The sequence below is a fragment of the Vulpes vulpes genome, chromosome 7 (assembly GCF_048418805.1).
Source record: "Vulpes vulpes isolate BD-2025 chromosome 7, VulVul3, whole genome shotgun sequence".
In the NCBI taxonomy this organism is placed as follows: domain Eukaryota; kingdom Metazoa; phylum Chordata; class Mammalia; order Carnivora; family Canidae; genus Vulpes; species Vulpes vulpes.
This window is the reverse complement of record NC_132786.1, coordinates 24,240,668-24,258,310: the sequence shown is the minus strand read 5'-3', so window position 1 is coordinate 24,258,310 and position 17,643 is coordinate 24,240,668.

Here is a 17,643-nt window from a genome sequence, read left to right as displayed (position 1 = left end):
GCTCTGCCTTCAGCCCAGGGTGTGATCCTGGAGACCCGGGATCGAGTCCCACATGGGGCTCCCTGCATGCAGCCTGCTTCTCCCTCTGCCTGTGTCTCTGCCTCTCTCTCTCCCTCTGTGTGTGTGTGTCTCTCATGAATAAATAAATAAAATCTTTTTAAAAAGAAAAAAAAAGAAGTATTTGGGGACAGCTGGGGTTGGGGCAACGGGGGTTTTCATTTATATTTAGATTTTGTTGGAGATTTTTATGTGTATTTTGTTCAAGGATTAAAAATAAAAACTTATACCTTTAGAAAGCTTTTCTCCGGCAGCCCCAGTGGCGCAACAGTTTAGTGCCGCCTGCAGCCTAGGGCATGATCCTGGAGACCCAGGATTGAGTCCCACGTCAGGCTCTCCGCATGGTGCCTGCTTCTCCCTCTGCCTGTGTCTCTGCCTCTCTCTCTCTCTCTGTGTCTCTATGAATGAATGAATAAATAAATAAATAAATAAATAATCTTTAAAAAATAATATAAAAAAAAAGAAAGCTTTTCTCCTGGATTGCTTAGGATTCATGACCATGTGCTGGTTACAATTCTACAAAAATTAAGAGTACTGTCCTTATTCCCAGGTGCTACACATTGCAAGTAAAGAGTTGTGACATTTGTGAAGTGTTCACACACATCCAGCAAACACACACACGTCCTGAGTCATCTAAAGTGAGCCTCAGACATGATGCCTGTCTGGATATATAAAAAGAGAAAATGTGGGAAAATGTTACTAATTGATGGGTCTAAGTGAAAGATATAAAATATTCATTCTACTGTTCTATAGCTTTAATATTTTTCAAAAAAGTTATGGGGCGGGCAGAGGGAGGCAGCCAGCAGATACACAGGAGTAGAAAATGAGTGGCGGCTTGGGCCCGAGAAGCTGAGTAAATGTGGGTGAGATGTGAAGCTGGTTGCTGATGCTTATTGTCTGAGTCCTGTACTGTGGGAAGGTACCCACACGGAGTCAGTAGGCCCAGGAAAAGAGGAGCTGAGTAATCTCCTCGTGAGGAGTCCTGCATGTGGTCATGCTAAGTATTAGCTGGAGGTGGTTGCATATTTCCTGATACTTTTTTTTTTTAAGATTTTATTTATTTATTCATGAGAGACACACAGAGAGAGAGAGAGAGAGGCAGAGACACAGGCAGAGGGAGAAGCAGGCTCCATGCAGGGAGCCCAACGTGTAACTCGATCCCAGTACTCCAGGATCGCACCCTGGGCCAAAGGCAGGCACTAAACCGCTGAGCCCCCCAGGGATCCCTCTCTGTAGGTTCTTATTAATTCCAATTGCTTTCTTTGATCCCTGTGTGCTAATACCACAGCAGTCACATCACCAAACCATGCATTCGAGGAATTCAAGTGGTGAAAATGTCCATTAATTGCTTCATTATTTGGTTCATCTTGCTAAGTGGTTGGCCTGCACACTATGTGCAGCTACAGTGACATTCTCAGAAGATGTACCATATTTATACTTTGGAGTGCCTTGAAGACCTAGATGTCAATTTGAAACAGAAAACTTCTGGAAGACAATACAAGGAAAGTCTTTAAGACTTTCATCAGCAGAGATTGTGCAGGACACTAAAAGCATTTGTCATAAAAGAAAAAAAAAGATATTTTGGACTTTATTAAAATTTAAAACTTTTGTTCAAAAACCTCAGTTATGAAAAAATTAAGAAGACAAACCAGTTGCTGAGAAGTCCACCTCCAGGACAAAAATCCACATTGTTTCCCACCTCATGCCCACTGGGACAGCTATCAAAAAACCAGAAAGTGGGTGTTGGTGGGGCCGTGGGGAGAGCCGACCCCTTGTGCATTGGGTGGGAATGGGCAATGGGAATAGCTGCTGTGGAAAACAGGAACCTCCTCCCTCAAAAAGTTAAAAATAGAATTACCCTGTGACCCAGCCATTGCACTTCTGGGTGCGAACCCAGCGAATGGAAGTCAGGCTCTCTACGAGTAATGTGCACATCCGTGTTCATGCAACAATGGTCACAGTAGCCAAGACAGGAGAGCAACCCAAGCGTCCACTGACACATAAATAGAGAAGCAAAAGTGGTCCATCCGTACATGGAATCTGGGATCCCTGGGTGGCTCAGCAGCTTAGCGCCTGCCTTTGGCCCAGAGTGTGATACTGGAGTCCCGGGATAGAGTCCCACTCAGGCTCCCTGCATGGAGCCTGCTTCTTCCTCTGCCTGTGTCTCTGCCTCTCTCTCTCTCTGTCTCCCATGAGTAAATAAATAAAATCTTAAAAAAAAAAAAAAAAAAAAAGAAAGGAAGGAAGAAAACCCTGCAGCGTGCTACGGCATGGATGAAATTCAGACTTTATGCTCAGTGAAACAAAACAACAAATACTCTATGATTTCACTTCTAGGAGGTCCCTGGAGCCATCAGATCTCCAGAGACAGAGAGTAGAAGGTTGGCCCTGGGGGGCTTGGGGAGAGGATGGAGTTAGTGTTTCATGGGAACAGAGTTTCAGTTTTACAAGATGGAAAGAGTCCTGGAGCTGGTGGTGGTGATGGTTGCACAGCAAGGGGATGTATTTAATGCTGCTGAGCTGTAGGCTTCGAAATGGTTAAAATGGTAAATTTTATATTATGTGTATTTTACCACAAAAAAAAAAAGGAGAAAAAAATCTAATGTGTGATCTTTCAGGTTTGCCCACAGGCAATCATGAGGCTTTGTCCCTCTCACAGATTTCAGTCTTCACTCTGGAGCTGGCCCCATGAACAGCCCGCCAGACCCTATCCTGGCCCCAGAAAGTCAGCAGGGGAGGCAGAGCCAGGCAGGACTCACAGAGGAGGCAAGGCATTGCCAAAATGAGTTACAGCTGCCTATGGAGTAGTGAGATCCCCATCATTGGAAACATTCAAACAGCAAACTGACATTTGTCAGGAAATTTGAGAGGATATTGAAGCAATGAGGACTGCACTGGAAGGAAGCCAAACATCTTGAAAATGCAGGATTCTGTGGGTGATAACCTCCATCCGTGGGTTCCCAGAGCCCCAACACAGCCAGCTAGGTTCCTTTTTTTAAAATTAATTAATTAATTTATTTATTTATGATGGACAGAGAGAGAGAGAGAGAGAGAGAGAGAGGGAGAGGCAGAGACACAGGAGGAGAGGGAAGCAGGCTCCATTCCAGGAGCCGGACATGGGACTTGATCCCGGGACTCCAGGATCGCTCCCTGGGCCAAAGGCAGGCGCTAAACCGCTGAGCCACCCAGGGATCCCCCCAGCTAGGATCCTTTTCCGCTCTGCATTTCTTTACATGACCAACATTTCCTCTTTCCCATGTGTGCCAAGCCAAGCAGAACCGCTGAATGGCAGAGTCAGGCAACTGATAAGGACTTTCGAAGAGTACATCTCCTGCAGGGGACGTATTCACAGCTCCGTGAGCATGAGAGAAAGCCGCTCAGGTTTGCACTTTCAGAAAGCCATCTCTGCTGTTTGTGGAAAGCCCATTTTTTGGATTAGTGACATGAAGCACCTAGCTCAGCACCCATAGTCATGATCACAACCAAGTAGGACACAATCCTGATTCTGCTGCATAGAGCAACCTCTGGATACACTGTTCTCCAGCTTTGGAAGTACCTCCTGAAGGGAATTGTGACCGACAGATGCGTGCACACTCAGGACCTGGATTCTGACATAAGACCTAAAGTTCTGCAGAGGCCCTGGTCAGTTCCGTTCTCTCTCTTCCGGGGACCATAAAGAGCCAGCTCTGTGATGATGCGGCCCCACCCAGCAGGGCCATCAGATTTCTAGCCAGATGGGGCAGTAGACACCAGCAGATCCAGATCCAGATCTAGACAAGGATGCCGGGCTTCAGAGACACTGAGAAAAGGATCTGCTTTCCTTGGAAGCCCCAGGCCCTCACTCCCCACACTTTCCCTCAGGATGGTATAGAAGCCATGATTGTCTGACTGCCATGAGTCTCCTATGCTGGTGGGGGCGCCTGCATGTACAAAACTGGTTTTTCTCTGTTAATCTGTCCTACGTCAATTTTATTATTAGACCAGCCAAAGAACTTGGAAGAGAATAAGGAAAATGTCCCCCTCCCCTGCAGAATCCATTTATAGATGTTCCCCTTTGTCTCAAAATGTCTTTCAGTTTGGTTTTATATGTAGGATCCAGGCAAGATCCATGCATAGTACTTGGTTTCATCTCTTCTGTCTTTTTATTCTAGAACAGTCCCCCAAGTCTCCTCCCCTTCTCTTGTTTTCCATGACATTGAGTTTTGCAGCCTTACAGGCTGCAGGATGCCACACACTCAGGATTTGTCTAATCACTTCCACCTAGACTTAGGTAAATATTGTTCCGCAAGAGCAGCTTGTAGATGTGACATGGGCCTACTGGGACCCATCTTGTTCTTCTGCTAAGGAGAGCCCAGAGTGACCCCTTGGTGGGTGGCTGGTGACCAGAAGACACTCCTGATTGCAAAAGTACAAGTTTGGGAGGGTGTGGCTGATTTTTACTTTCTTGTTTACCATGCTTGGTGTTTCCTAGATCTTCTGCAATCAACAGGTCCTGCTTTTATAATTCTGAGGGAGATGTTTTCAAAAGTTTCAAAGAGAGAAGAAAGGAGAAGGAGAAGCCCCTAGGTCCACAGTGGATGCCGGGCTTAGGGTACGAGTGGGCATTTACTGCGGGGGCGCCCACACCACAGTCACCTCAGCCAATACCAGTCCTGTCCCTTCAGCCTAGAGGTGTGGCAGTTGTCTTGTGCCTGAGCCCAGAGCTGCCCTGCTCCTCGGCCCCTGTGTAAATAAATCCTCCTGGGCTTCTCGTCACTGCAGCAAGCCTTTCCTCGTGGGACACTGATGGAACCAGACTCTCCTCCTGCCTGGTGCAGCCCAAGCTCTGCAGGGTTGGCTGCTCCTCCGGCCAGAGACACACCACGTGGACCCGATCCCCAGGGAACCTCTGGGCCTTCACAGCCAGACACAGAGTGGGCGCTCCGTGAGCATCAGTAGCTCGATGGGGTGAAAATGTGGATGGATCCATTCTTGGATGGACAAAGAGGCTAGTTTCTTGTGCAAGAGCCTTGGGGAGCTCCTTACCATTTGGGGAATACTGACAGCCCGCATGGGGCCAAGAGGATGGGCTTGTGCAGCATGGGGATGGGGGGTCCAGGATATGAGGGCCAGGGTGCAGCTGCTGAGAGGACCAATGGGCCTGTGGGCAGGGCAGGCCATCAGGGGTGCTCCCATGGGGCGTGCAGGACCCAGGCCCCGCCTTCCCGCCCAGTGTCAGCCCCTGGTGTGGGCAGGGAAGGGAGTGCCTGCCAGAGACACTGCACCGTCTTCCAGGGCCAGGTCATTTCTTTGTTCTCGGCTTTCCTGCTCTCGGATGCACAGACGTGTGTCCCTGCAAGTGCACCTGACCACTCATGTCTACGGGATCCTCTCGTTCTGTGCCCTCGGATGCCCAGACGGTGTGGGGATAGGGAAGAAGCAGCCGGACATCAGCTTCCAGTGGTTTAAAGATGTGCAGAGATCAAACTTCTCTGGTTGGGCCTTGACAGTTGGGCCCCAAAAGCCTCCCAGATAGAACCCCAATGTGGGTGAGTGCACCTCACAGCGTTGGCTCACCCCGTCCTGCAAGCTGTTAACAGTCTGTGGTGCACCTGCTGGACATCACCAGCGTGAACCATCGACACGGCCTTTGTTATTTATAGAAATGGCAAGGAAAAAAAAAGAAATGGCAAGGGGCTAGGGACTGTGCACATCCATCTGCCCTCCTAACAATACCATCAGACATCCAGAGCCATTCCAAAAAGGCCTAATCTGTGAATGTCACTGATGGTTTATCAGACACGATGACAGCAGAAAAATGGACATCGTCAAACAAACAAGAATTGCAATTCAGGGCAGCTGTGCTTTAAGAAGAACTCTCATTTTCTTAATCTGATACTTTTTCTGCAGAGCAACAAGAGTTTCAAAACTGGAAACTCATGGCAATTATGCCACTCATTCACAAGACATGAAGTTATAATATTCTTGCTGTTACTTTGTCAGAGTGGCTGCCACTCTCTCCAGGCCACGTAGGTGCTCTCACTGGGCCCAGTTACCCACAGCGACGTGGGACAGCACCTTCCTTTCTTTCTTATCTTCAGCCGCAACTGCACAAGGCTCAGCAGCACCCAAACCAGTTGCACTGTCTTCACCTTCCTCGGCCAATCTCCTTGCTCACTTGGCAAATATTTGTGGCATTAGCAGGGCTCAAGGGTCAGGACAATAAAATCAGAGGACCAAATTCCGGTTGGATGACATTTAAATAATTTGCGAGCACAGGAGTTGCAGTTGAGGCCATGAAGGAAGTCAGGCCTTTGTAGGAAGGCGGGGCTGGCTTCCCTGGACAGTTGGCAGAGCAGGACGGCCCTCCAAGCTCTCCATCCACTGGTGGGCCACTCCTGCCTCCTGGCAGGGTTCTCTCTGGCCACTAGGGAGCCCAGGGGACTGGGCTGGAGACCTCAGCCCACTGGGTTTGGGAGATCATTGTTTCCAGAGTGGATCTGTTTGGGACTGCTGTGTCCTCCAGTGACCATTGTCCCTTTGTGCACAGAATTAAACCCAGGGAGAATGAAGCCTGCAGCCCAGCATCCCTGGCGCCGAGCTCAGGCCAATGGGATGAGGCTTAGCACTTTCTTTAAAAGGTAACATCGACAGGACATTCTTTCTGATTATTAAAGACATTTGAGAGCCCAGAAATAAACCCATGCATTACGGAGTCAGTTAATTTATGACAATGAAACCAAGAATAGACAGTGGGGAAAGGATAATCTCTTTAGTAGATGGTGTCGGAAAAACTGGACAGCCACATATACAAAAATAAAACTAGACTGCTATCTCACACCATACCCAAAAATGAACTCAAAATGGATTAAAGACCTGAATGTAAAACCAGAAACCATAAAAACTCCTAAAAGAAAATATTGGTGAGAAGCTCCTTGACCTGGGTCTTGGTGATGATTTTTTGGATCCAGCTTCAAAAGCAAAGGCAAAAATAAACAAGTGGGACCATATCAAACTAAAAACCTTCCACGCAGCAAAGGAAATGATCAAGAAAATGAAAAGGCAACCTACCAAATGAGAGAAAATATCTGGAAATCATGTGAGATCTCATAAGGGGTTAATATCCTAAATATATAAAGAACTCATTCCATTAAATAACAACAAAAACTTTCAATTAAAAATTGGGCAGAGAAAATAAATAAAATAAAATAAAATAAAATAAAATAAAATAAAATAAAATAAAATAAAATAAAATAAAATAAAATAAAAATTGGGCAGAGGATGTGAATAGATAATTGTTCCAAAGAAGACATAGAGATAGCCAACAGACATACGCAAAAATACTCGACTATGGGATCCCTGGGTGGCGCAGCGGTTTGGCACCTGCCTTTGGCCCAGGGCGCGATCCTGGAGACCCGGGATCGAATCCCACGTCGGGCTCCCGGTGCATGGAGCCTGCTTCTCCCTCTGCCTGTGTCTCTGCCTCTCTCTCTGACTATCATAAATAAATAAAAATTAAAAAAAAAAAAACTCGACTGTCACTAATCTGCAGAGAAATGCAAATGAAAATCACAATGAGTGCAGGAGGCTAGGGGGTGGGTTAAATAGGTGATTAATAGGGATTAATAAATTAATTAATTTAAATTAATTAATTAAATTAATTAATAGGGATTAATAAATGGGTGATTAATAGGGATTAAGGCGGGCACTTGTGATGAACACTGGGTGTTACTTGGAAGTGTTGAATCTCTGTATTGTACACCTGAAACTAATATTACACTGCATGCTAACTGGAATTTAAATAAAAACTTAAAAAACATTTTATTTTAATTTAAAAAAAGGGGCACCTGGGTGGCTCAGTCAGTTAAGCAACTGCCTTTGTCTCAGGCCATGATTCTGGGGTCCTGGGGTTGAGCCCCACATCAGGCTCTCCACTCAGCGGGGTGCCTGCTGGTCCCTCTCCCTCTGCCTCTGCCTCTCCCCTGCTTGTGCTCCCTCTTTGTCAAATGAATAAAAATTTTTTAAATCTTTAAAAAATAAATAAAAAATAAATAAAAAATAGGGATCCCTGGGTGGCGCAGCGGTTTGGCGCCTGCCTTTGGCCCAGGGCGCGATCCTGGAGACCCGGGATCGAATCCCACGTCGGGCTCCCGGTGCATGGAGCCTGCTTCTCCCTCTGCCTGTGTCTCTGCCTCTCTCTCTCTCTCTGTGACTATCATAAAATAAAAAATAAAATAAATTTATAAAAAAAATAATAATAAATAAATAAATAAATAAAAAATAAATAAAAAGGTAGCTAGGAGGCAGACAAGGGCGGGCAGCCAAGCGAGGCCGTGGGGTGGGAGCAGTCCCAGGCTGGAGGGAGCCCAGAGTGGAGGTGTCCCAGACCACCCAAGAGGACCAGTACCTGGTGGTGCTCAGGAGAGGGACATGACCGCAGAGGCAGGACAACTGCGTGACAGTCTGTCCTTGCCCTCACCTCCAGAAGTCCCCGGAGTCGCCATTCTGCCTCTTGTCAGGCTCCTCCTGTGGCCTAGGGACTAGAGACCCTGCAGGTGATGCCATTTAAGCCAAACTTTCTGCCCAACTCTCTGTCATCCTAAAATCTCAGTTCCCTTTAATGAATGCAGCTGTGCTGGCTACTTAATCCTTCTGTCCATCCATAGAAATGAATCCCAACTGGTGATGGCAATTTAAAGCATAGGGCAGTCAGCTGGCTCAGTCCATGGAGCCTGTGACTCTTGATCTCGGGGTTGTGAGTTTTAGGCCCACATTGGGCGTAGAGATGTCTTAAAAATAGAAAAATAGGGACACCTGGGTGGCTCAGTGTTTGAGCATCTGCCTTTGGCTCAGGGCATGATCCCAGATTCCCGGGATCAAGTCCCCCATCGGGCTCCTTGCATGGAGTCTGCTTCTCCCTCTGCCTGTGTCTCTGCCTCTCTCTCTCTCTCTCTCTCTCTCTCTCTCTCTCTCTCTTTCTCTCTCTCTCATAAATAAATAAATAAAATCTTTAAAAAATATAAATAAAATAAAATATAGGGAGCACTTTATGGAAGGTCAGTGTCCCAAAAGGGCAAATATACATCAGCAGGAAATCCTCGAAATACATTAAGTCCAATTCAGAATTGTTCAGTTCAATTCAACTCAGTTAATGTCTGTAGATGGTAAGAGGTTGTCTTGTGGTTGAATGGAGGCATGGGGGGGATGTGGGGGAGGACAGGAAGGATGGGGGATGGGGCAGGTGGGAGTAGGGGTCACAGGGGACAGGAAGGGGGCAGCCTGAGAGTGGGAGAACGTGGCTCTGTGTGGTTCTGGGACCATCACTGAGTTCATGAACACAGGGACAGTGGGTGCCCCTGGCCGAGATGACCCTGTGCCCCGAGGACACCTCTGTGGACTCCAAGCCAAGCAGCCTAGAGTGGGAAAGCAGCATCCTGGGTGCACACACTCCGAAGGCAAGGGTAGCAGGGACAGGGCTGAGGGGAGGGTCCTCGGGGGTCCTGATCAGGATCTTATTTGAAAACAAGCTGGCAAAAAAAAAAAAAGAAAAGAAAAGAAAGCAAGCTGGCTGCACCTGGGACTGGTTACAGTGAGGTTGTGCTGGGTCAGTGAGCTTGGCCCGCGGCTAGAGTCCTTGGAGGAAGGGACAGACTCCTCCAGGGTTGCAGGGTGAGAACCGGGGAGGCAGGCGGGTGCAGCCACGAGTCCTGGAAGGCCCAGGCGAACATGGAGGAGGCAAGGATTCTGCTCTGGGCCCCGCAACTTGGGCTCAGAACTGCCAGGGGTAGAAGTTCTGCTGCCCCAGGCATCCCGGTGGTGCTGGAGCTAGCACAGGAGCTTACAGTCTCCCCCAGAAGGCTTGGCCCACAGAGGGCGGGATCTAGCTGGGACACCTTGGCACTTGCCCTAGGCCTCATCTGCAGCCCCCCCACAGGCTGTGCCCAGCCCCACACACGGGCTGGGGACTGAGTTTTGAGAATTTCCTTTGTGCACCTGTGGTTGAGGCAGAAGCAATTTACCCAAATGCATGGATTTCTAACTTGGTTTTTGCTCTTGAATCTGTTCCTGCATAGGGACTTGCTGAGTGTTCCTTCCCACCCCAGTGGCCTGCAGAGCCAGGGTCTGTCACCACTCCTCCTCTAAGACACAAGCTGTCTCAGAGCACGGCCCCAGGGTCTGATACAGTGAGTCATGAGATGCTCATACAGGAGCTATCTTTAATTGTATGAAATTGCTATTTTATTATGTGAAAACTCAAATGATGGTAAAAATCTGCCAAATACATTTGCCATTTTAGACATCAAAAACCATCCAACGTTGGCAATTTCATTGGGTTCAACCTAATATATAGTGACTAAAATTTAAGTATGACTTTTTAAATTTTTATTATTTATTTATTTAAAAGATTTTATTTATTTATTCTGAGAGACACAGGGAAGGGAGAAGCAGGCTCCCTGCAGGGAGCCCAATGTGGGACTTAATCCGGGACTCAATTCCTGAGCCAAAGGCAGATGCTCAACCACTGAGCCACCCAGGCACCCCTAAGTATGTTTTTAAGCCAAACTTTATTTTTTTTTAAGCCAAACTTTAAATAGTCTGTATTCTGTACCAAGTCATGAGACAAAGTGTATGAGCACTGATTCACCCAGAACTATGCTAACACAGACATCTGTCACTGCACTGCTGCCGATGAGCTGCACCACACCTGCAATCACCACCCAGGTGCCCCCAGAAACCTCCTGCAACACTCTCATCTCCAGGATCTAAAGGTGTCAATCTACTTATGACAGTTAATTTTTAAATTCAAATAATCCACTAAAATACAAAGAGGAGAGGAAACCAGTCATCAGAGTATCATTAGTTGTGCCAAATGAAACCACCATTAACATTGTGATGAGCATCCCTCCTGCTTTATCTCTTTGCTTACAAAACAAATATATCTGCTGGGGAAGGAAAACTTTTCCTCTACCCTCTTAGTTCCTGTTCAGGGAAACTGCCAATTAAACCAATGAGACAAGCCAAAGAAATGATAGACTTTTATCCATCCGTGTAAGTAACTCCAAGAGAGTTTATGGAAAAACTGGCCCCCAGGAGGTGGTTAGAATTTGGGGGTAATCTGCTATCTTACTAGGTGGAGAGGAGGTCCACCTCCAGGAAAACACAGAGTTCTGGGAAAGATAAGTGAGCCTGTAGGAGAATAGACAGCAAAGAAGATGAGAATGTCAGTTTAGGAGGTTTCCTATCCGGGTGCTTTGCCTTCTGACTTGTCCTCTCTGACTTACAATAAGTAGATATCTGGGGCAGCCGGGGTGGCCCAGCGGTTTAGCGCCGCCTTCAGCCCAGGGCGTGATCCTGGAGACCGAGGATCAAGTCCCACATCAGGCTCCCTGCATGGAGCCTGCTTCTCCCTCTGCCTGTGTCTCTGCCCCTCTCTCTCCCCTCAGTGTATTCTCATGAATAAATAAAATCTTAAAAAAAAAATAAGTAGATATCTGATCTTCCTCCTTTTGTGGCACACAGAGCTCCAGAACAACCACCCCCTCCCGGATTTCCTAAGTGATTTTAAGGAGACAGGTGATTTTATTTTATTTTATTTTTTTTTAATTAATTTTTATTGGTGTTCAATTTACCAACATACAGAAAAACACCCAGTGCTCATCCTGTCAAGTGTCCACCTCAGTGCCCGTCACCCATTCCCCTCCAACACCCGCCCTCCTCCCCCCTTCCACCACCCCTAGTTCGTTTCCCCGAGTTAGGAGTCTTTATGTTCTGTCTCCCTTCCTGATATTTCCCAACATTTCTTCTCCCTTCCTTTATATTAACTTTCACTATTATTTATATTCCCCAAATGAATGAGAACATACACTGCTTGTCCTTCTCCGATTGACTTACTTCACTCAGCATAATACCCTCCAGTTCCATCCACGTTGAAGCAAATGGTGGGTATTTGTCGTTTCTAATGGCTGAGTAATATTCCATTGTATACATAAACCACATCTTCTTTATCCATTCATCTTTCGGTGGACACCGAGGCTCCTTCCACAGTTTGGCTATTGTGGCCGACAGGTGATTTTAGATCTGCAAAACAAAGCTCCTGCCAGTCACAACTGAGCTTCCTGTTAAGAGGTGAATTTGGAAAGCCCCTAAAGATAGGGGTGGGGATGGGGGCCTTGTAATTTGAGGGTTGGAACTTTAGTTTTGCCTCCACCTCCCTGGAAGGGGTGAAACTGAGTTCAGACTGAGCCTTTAACCTTTTGTGATATAACACTATCTCCGGGTAAATGATGTCAAAATTGGGTTAAACTGTAGGACACCTAGCTGGGGTCAGAGAATTGCTTGATGTGTGGGAACCCCTCCCCCAATTTCCGCCGCAACGTTTGGTGACCATGATGTGGGAGAGACTTTTAGGGTTCGAGGCCAACAGCCAAGAGAGAATTCTTGAGATGTTTTTGGTGCAAAGAGGTGGTTTTATTAAAGCAGAGAGTCCTCGTGGGCAGGAAGACCTGCTGCCCTGGGCGATGAGGGGCAGCTGATTACATACTTTGGGGTTGTGGGAAGTAAAGATGAAGTTCCAAAAGGATTTTCATATGCTAAAGAAGACTCACAGGATCCTGGGGCCCATTATAGGCTTTCAAGTTGGGAGGGGATGAGGGAGAGGGTAAGGGATTTGGAAGCAAGGTTCCCAGGACCCGGAGGGGGCTAGCTATTGCTGGGAAAGATTTTTTTTTTTAAAGATTTTATTTATTTATTCATGAGAGACACACAGAGAAAGAGGCAGAGACATAGGCAGAGAGAAAAGCAGGCTCCATGCAGGAAGCCCGATGTGGGACTCAACCCTGGGACTTCAGGATCATGCCCTGAGCCAAAGGCAGACGCTCAACTGCTGAGCCACCCAGGTGTCCCTGGTAAGGTTATTACTGTCTAATAAACTCTGAGGTCTGAGACCCCTCAGATGTGTACCGGTGGATCATGTGCTTGGGAGATGATCGCCAACACTATCTTCGGGGGTTGAGGGATAAAGGAAATTTCTAAAGGAATGTTTATATGTGAGAGGAGACATACAGGATCCTAAGGGGTAGACTAAGGTTTCCTGTTGCCCTCAGCAGAGTTTGGACATTGAGGCACCCGAGTCCCTCAAGGAGGGTCCCTCTGCCCATTTCAAGGACATGCCAATGGGCTACAGGCAGGAAGGACGTTTAATAATTCCTCTTCTGCCTGTTTCCCACATCAACAGGAGTGTTGGGGAGTGAGGTGGACAGAAGGGCCAGCAGTTATCAGAGTGTTGTGTGTGACAGGAGTGAAAACGATAGCTTCTCTTTACAACGCCAGCCCCCAGATTTAGGACGCGCTCTAACCCAGTGTGACCTCACCTCAACATTTATATCTGCAAAGAGCCCATGTCCAGATAAGCTCCCATTCGGAGGCCCTGGCTGCCCATGAATCCCGGGACCCTGCGCAGCCCTGCCAGACCGGTGAGGAGGGAGAGCTCGGGGCCGGGACACGGGCGGCCACCTGGAGCCTCAGACCCCAGATCTGGTGAACGCGGTACACACTGTGGGTCCGCACACTCTTGTGAACCTCTTGGGCCCAAACATGGTTTGGAATTCTGACTTTTCCCACACTTTAGAAAGATTACTCCATGCCCGGGCAGTCTGTGGCAACATGTCTGAACGTCTACACCGGCTATAAACAGCCTCGGGTCACCTGGGCAGGTTCCACGACCGATGAGCTGTGAGAAAACATTTTACACGTCAGAGCTTTCTGGCTTTCACCGTTGCAAGTACATGATCATAGAGACACGCACACGCACACGCACCCCAACACTGCAAGCCCATGAGGGTGTCACGAGGACCAGGGGAGAGAGACCAGGATGCAGCAGGGTAAGCCCTGACCCCGGCTTTTCTTTTCTTTTCTTTTCTTTTCTTTTTTCTTTCTTTTCTTTTCTTTTCTTTTCTTTTCTTTTCTTTTCTTTTCTTTTCTTTTCTTTTCTTTTCTTTCTTTTCTTTTCTTTTCTTTCTTTTTTTCTTTTCTTTTCTTTTCTTTTCTTTCTTTTCTTTTCTTCTTTTCTCTTTCTTTCTTTCTTTCTTTCTTTCTTTCTTTCTTTCTTTTCTTTCTCTCTTTCTTTCTAAGGAGGCTCCACGCCCAGTGGGGGCTTGGACTCAGGACCTCGAGGCCCACAGGTACACAACAAGCACATCACCAGCCTCACAGTCCCAGAAAGAGCCAGGTTGCCTCCACCTGCCTGGTGCCGCGGTTCTAGAGATCTAGGTTGACCTTGATACACTCGGGCCACTGAGGTCTTTTCTTTCCCTTCACTTTATATTCCCACTGTTAAGTTTTATTTATTTTTTGTTTATTTCTTTTTTAAAAAAGATTTTATTTATTTATTCATGAGAGACAACAAGAGAGACAGAGACAGAGGGAGAAGCAGGCTCCATGCAGGGAGCCCGATGTGGGACTGGATCCCGGGAATTCTTCCTTGCCTGCATCCCACCTATATTTTTCCTACATTGTCACCTCTGGCGCCAGTGGTGGCCGCTGCTCTAAGCCCACCCCAGCATCGACTGAAGCCACTTCTTGTTTTCAGACATTTCAGGTGTTTTTAGCTTTTCTTCCATTGTAATATGTTCTAGATCCACCTTTTGAGGTCAATGAGATCCTGAACGGTCCTGAAAGGGGTGGAAAGCCGATTGCAGGCTCTCTAAGGGGGAGCACAGGTCACAGTTAGGCCTTTTATTGTGAGATACTTTGTGACTCGGATTGTGGAAAGCTGATAATACAGCCGGCCGGTCCATAGAAATGTAGATTAATGGTGCCCAGGGGAACTCTGCTGCTTGTTGTTAAACCTCCACCTGCAAATTCATACCAGAATTCCTCCTTTCTCTACTGTGCACTGTTCTTGGAACTCTTCTGAACCAGCTATAGCAGCTTAATTCGTGAGTGAAAAAAAATGTTGACACATATTCACTTTATATCTATATATGATTATATCCTCTTAAAAATTATCTTTTACTGGGATCCCTGGGTGGCGCAGCGGTTTGGCGCCTGCCTTTGGCCCAGGGCGCGATCCTGGAGACCCGGGATCGAATCCCACATCGGGCTCCCGGTGCATGGAGCCTGCTTCTCCCTCTGCCTGTGTCTCTGCCTCTCTCTCTCTCTCTCTCTATCATAAATAAAAAAAAAATTTTTTTTAAAAATTATCTTTTACTATCTCCTAAGGGTTCACTTCTAAAATAGAATTGTTGGAGGAAAACAAACACATTTTGCATCTTAATTCATGTCGCCATATTGCCTTCCCTGCAAATAGCTCTGCTTCACACCCCCACCAAACAATGAGGAGAAAGCCTGTTCCCTCCCACTCTTTGCTTTACTCTCTGCAGTCTGATAGGTAAAGAATGCCACTGATTATATTGTTATGATTGTGGTACTTTTTTTTTCTTAATGGAAAGTGATGTGGGAAACAAACACAGAAGAGGAATTATTAGATGTCCTTACTGCCTGCAGCCCACTGACAAGTCCTTGAGATAGGCAGCGGGATCCTCCTTGAAGGGGATACTGCCTCCGTGTTAATACTCTGCTGAGGGCGACAACAGGCAATCTTAGCCCACCCCCCAGGATCCTGTACATGTCCTTTAAGGTGTAGACATTCCTTTAGAAATTTCCTTTATCTCTAAATCCCCCAGGATAGTGTTGAAAACCATCCTCCAGGCATATGGGCTGCCCATAGCCATCGGAAGGGTCTCATGCTTCAGGTTTTATTAGAGGATAACAAATGACCTTTTCCCAACTGCAGCTAGCCCCCTCATGGTCATGGAAACCTTGCTTCCAAATTCCTTAGATCCATACCTTCCCTACCGCCCCCCCCCAATTTGAAAGTATATAACAGCCCCTCCTCAGGACCTGGATGTGGCTCTTTCTGCCTACGGGTCCTGTTCCTGTGCTTTAATAAAATCAACTTTGTTGCCTCAAAGACGTGTCCAGAAATCTTTCTTGGCCATCGGCTTCGAACCTCAACATCTTTCCTACATCAGAGAGTATTTTCTTAGCTCCAAGTGCCAGACATTTCTCCCATAGGCTTTATTGGTGGTTCTCAAACTGTAAATGTAAATTGGAATCACCCAGGGAGTTGTAAAAACATGACTTTCTGGCCTTCCAACCTCCAGAGTTTCTGACTGAGTGGGGTCTGGGGTGGGGCCTGAGACGTACATTTCTGGCAGCTCTCCCCGAGGTTGCTGGTCCAGGGAACCTCATGTTGAGAACCACAGTTCTCAGTGTTCTGGATGGAGAGTGACTGGGATGTAAGACACAGCCTCTTGGGAAGTAGGCCAATGGGCTGGGCAGGCCTGGAGTTTGTTTGGGACCGAGATGGAGGTTGATGGGATCAGACACCAAACTAAGACATTTGCTACACTAAGCTGAAAGACATTTGAGACACAAGAGATGGAAAGAGAAAGGCCTTCTTGGAGCTTTCCTTATCCAATGACGAGGGGTGACCTCTCGGAAATAAGGCTGCCAGAAACTCCTCCTCTGGGCAGATCTACCCCCAGAAAGGAGAGCAAAACCTCTGCCAAATCCTTTCCCAGAAGAGTTGTATGGCCTTGAAGGGAGATGGAAGTCTACTCACAGCCACGTAGATAGACATTGTCACACACTGTCTCCCGTTCATTCTCCTGAAAATCATTTCTCTCTCCAGAGAGGCATTTGTTGCCCCATACGTGCCTTCTTCCTTCTCCCCTCCACATACTGACATGGAAAGTAAGCCCCCAGTTCTAATCACCCCCTTTGTGTTACTCATGTCTGAGTTCTCCTGTGGGTACGTGTGTTTGTTGCACAGGGAAATAAAAGAGTTTTTTTTTTTTTTCTTCTTGCTAATCTCCTTTGTCAGTTTAATTTGCTGTGCCCCAAGGACTGAGCCTGAGAGGGTAGAGGTAAAAGTTTTCTTCCTCCTCCCCAAGATCAAGAACTTGAGCTCATGGGCCATGGTCAGATTTTAATTAGCATCATGCACACCTGCCTAAAACCCCATCCTGAAAAGCCTTGAGGAGGGTGCTGCCATGTAAGATCATGGTCCCTTCCCTAAGGGAACTCATATCCCGCAAGTCAATTAACAAAAAGTGCAGTTCCTCCTGGAGGGTGGGTGAGAGCAGTGACTGGCAACATCTTTGAGGGAACTTGTCAGGAGGCCCAGACCAGCCCAGGCTGGAGGGGTCACCTCACAGCATCCATATTCTCACCCCTTCTAGAACCCCGAATTGATGGTCATATTTGGAGGTCCAGGCATTTCTCGATTCTGCTGAGTCCTGGAGACACAGATGCAGAGCTCCCTGGGATGAGGCTTGTCTTGCAGGAGCTTGCACACCCACTCAGTCTGGGCCTGGGGACGCAGGATCTTAGGGGTTGCGTTCTTGCCTCCTCCCATTTTATGAAGGCTTCATCTGTCGGCCCTCTGACTAAGGGGCTGCCCAAGGGGCCGCAGGCTTGGAGGCAGCAGCCTCCCCGTCCTCAGTCCCTCACAAGCTGAGTTGGAAGAAGGCAGGTGGAGGCCTCAGGGAAAGGGGGGAGGGGCCAGGCCTGCAGAACCAAGGGCTCTTGCTTTCCCCGCAGTGC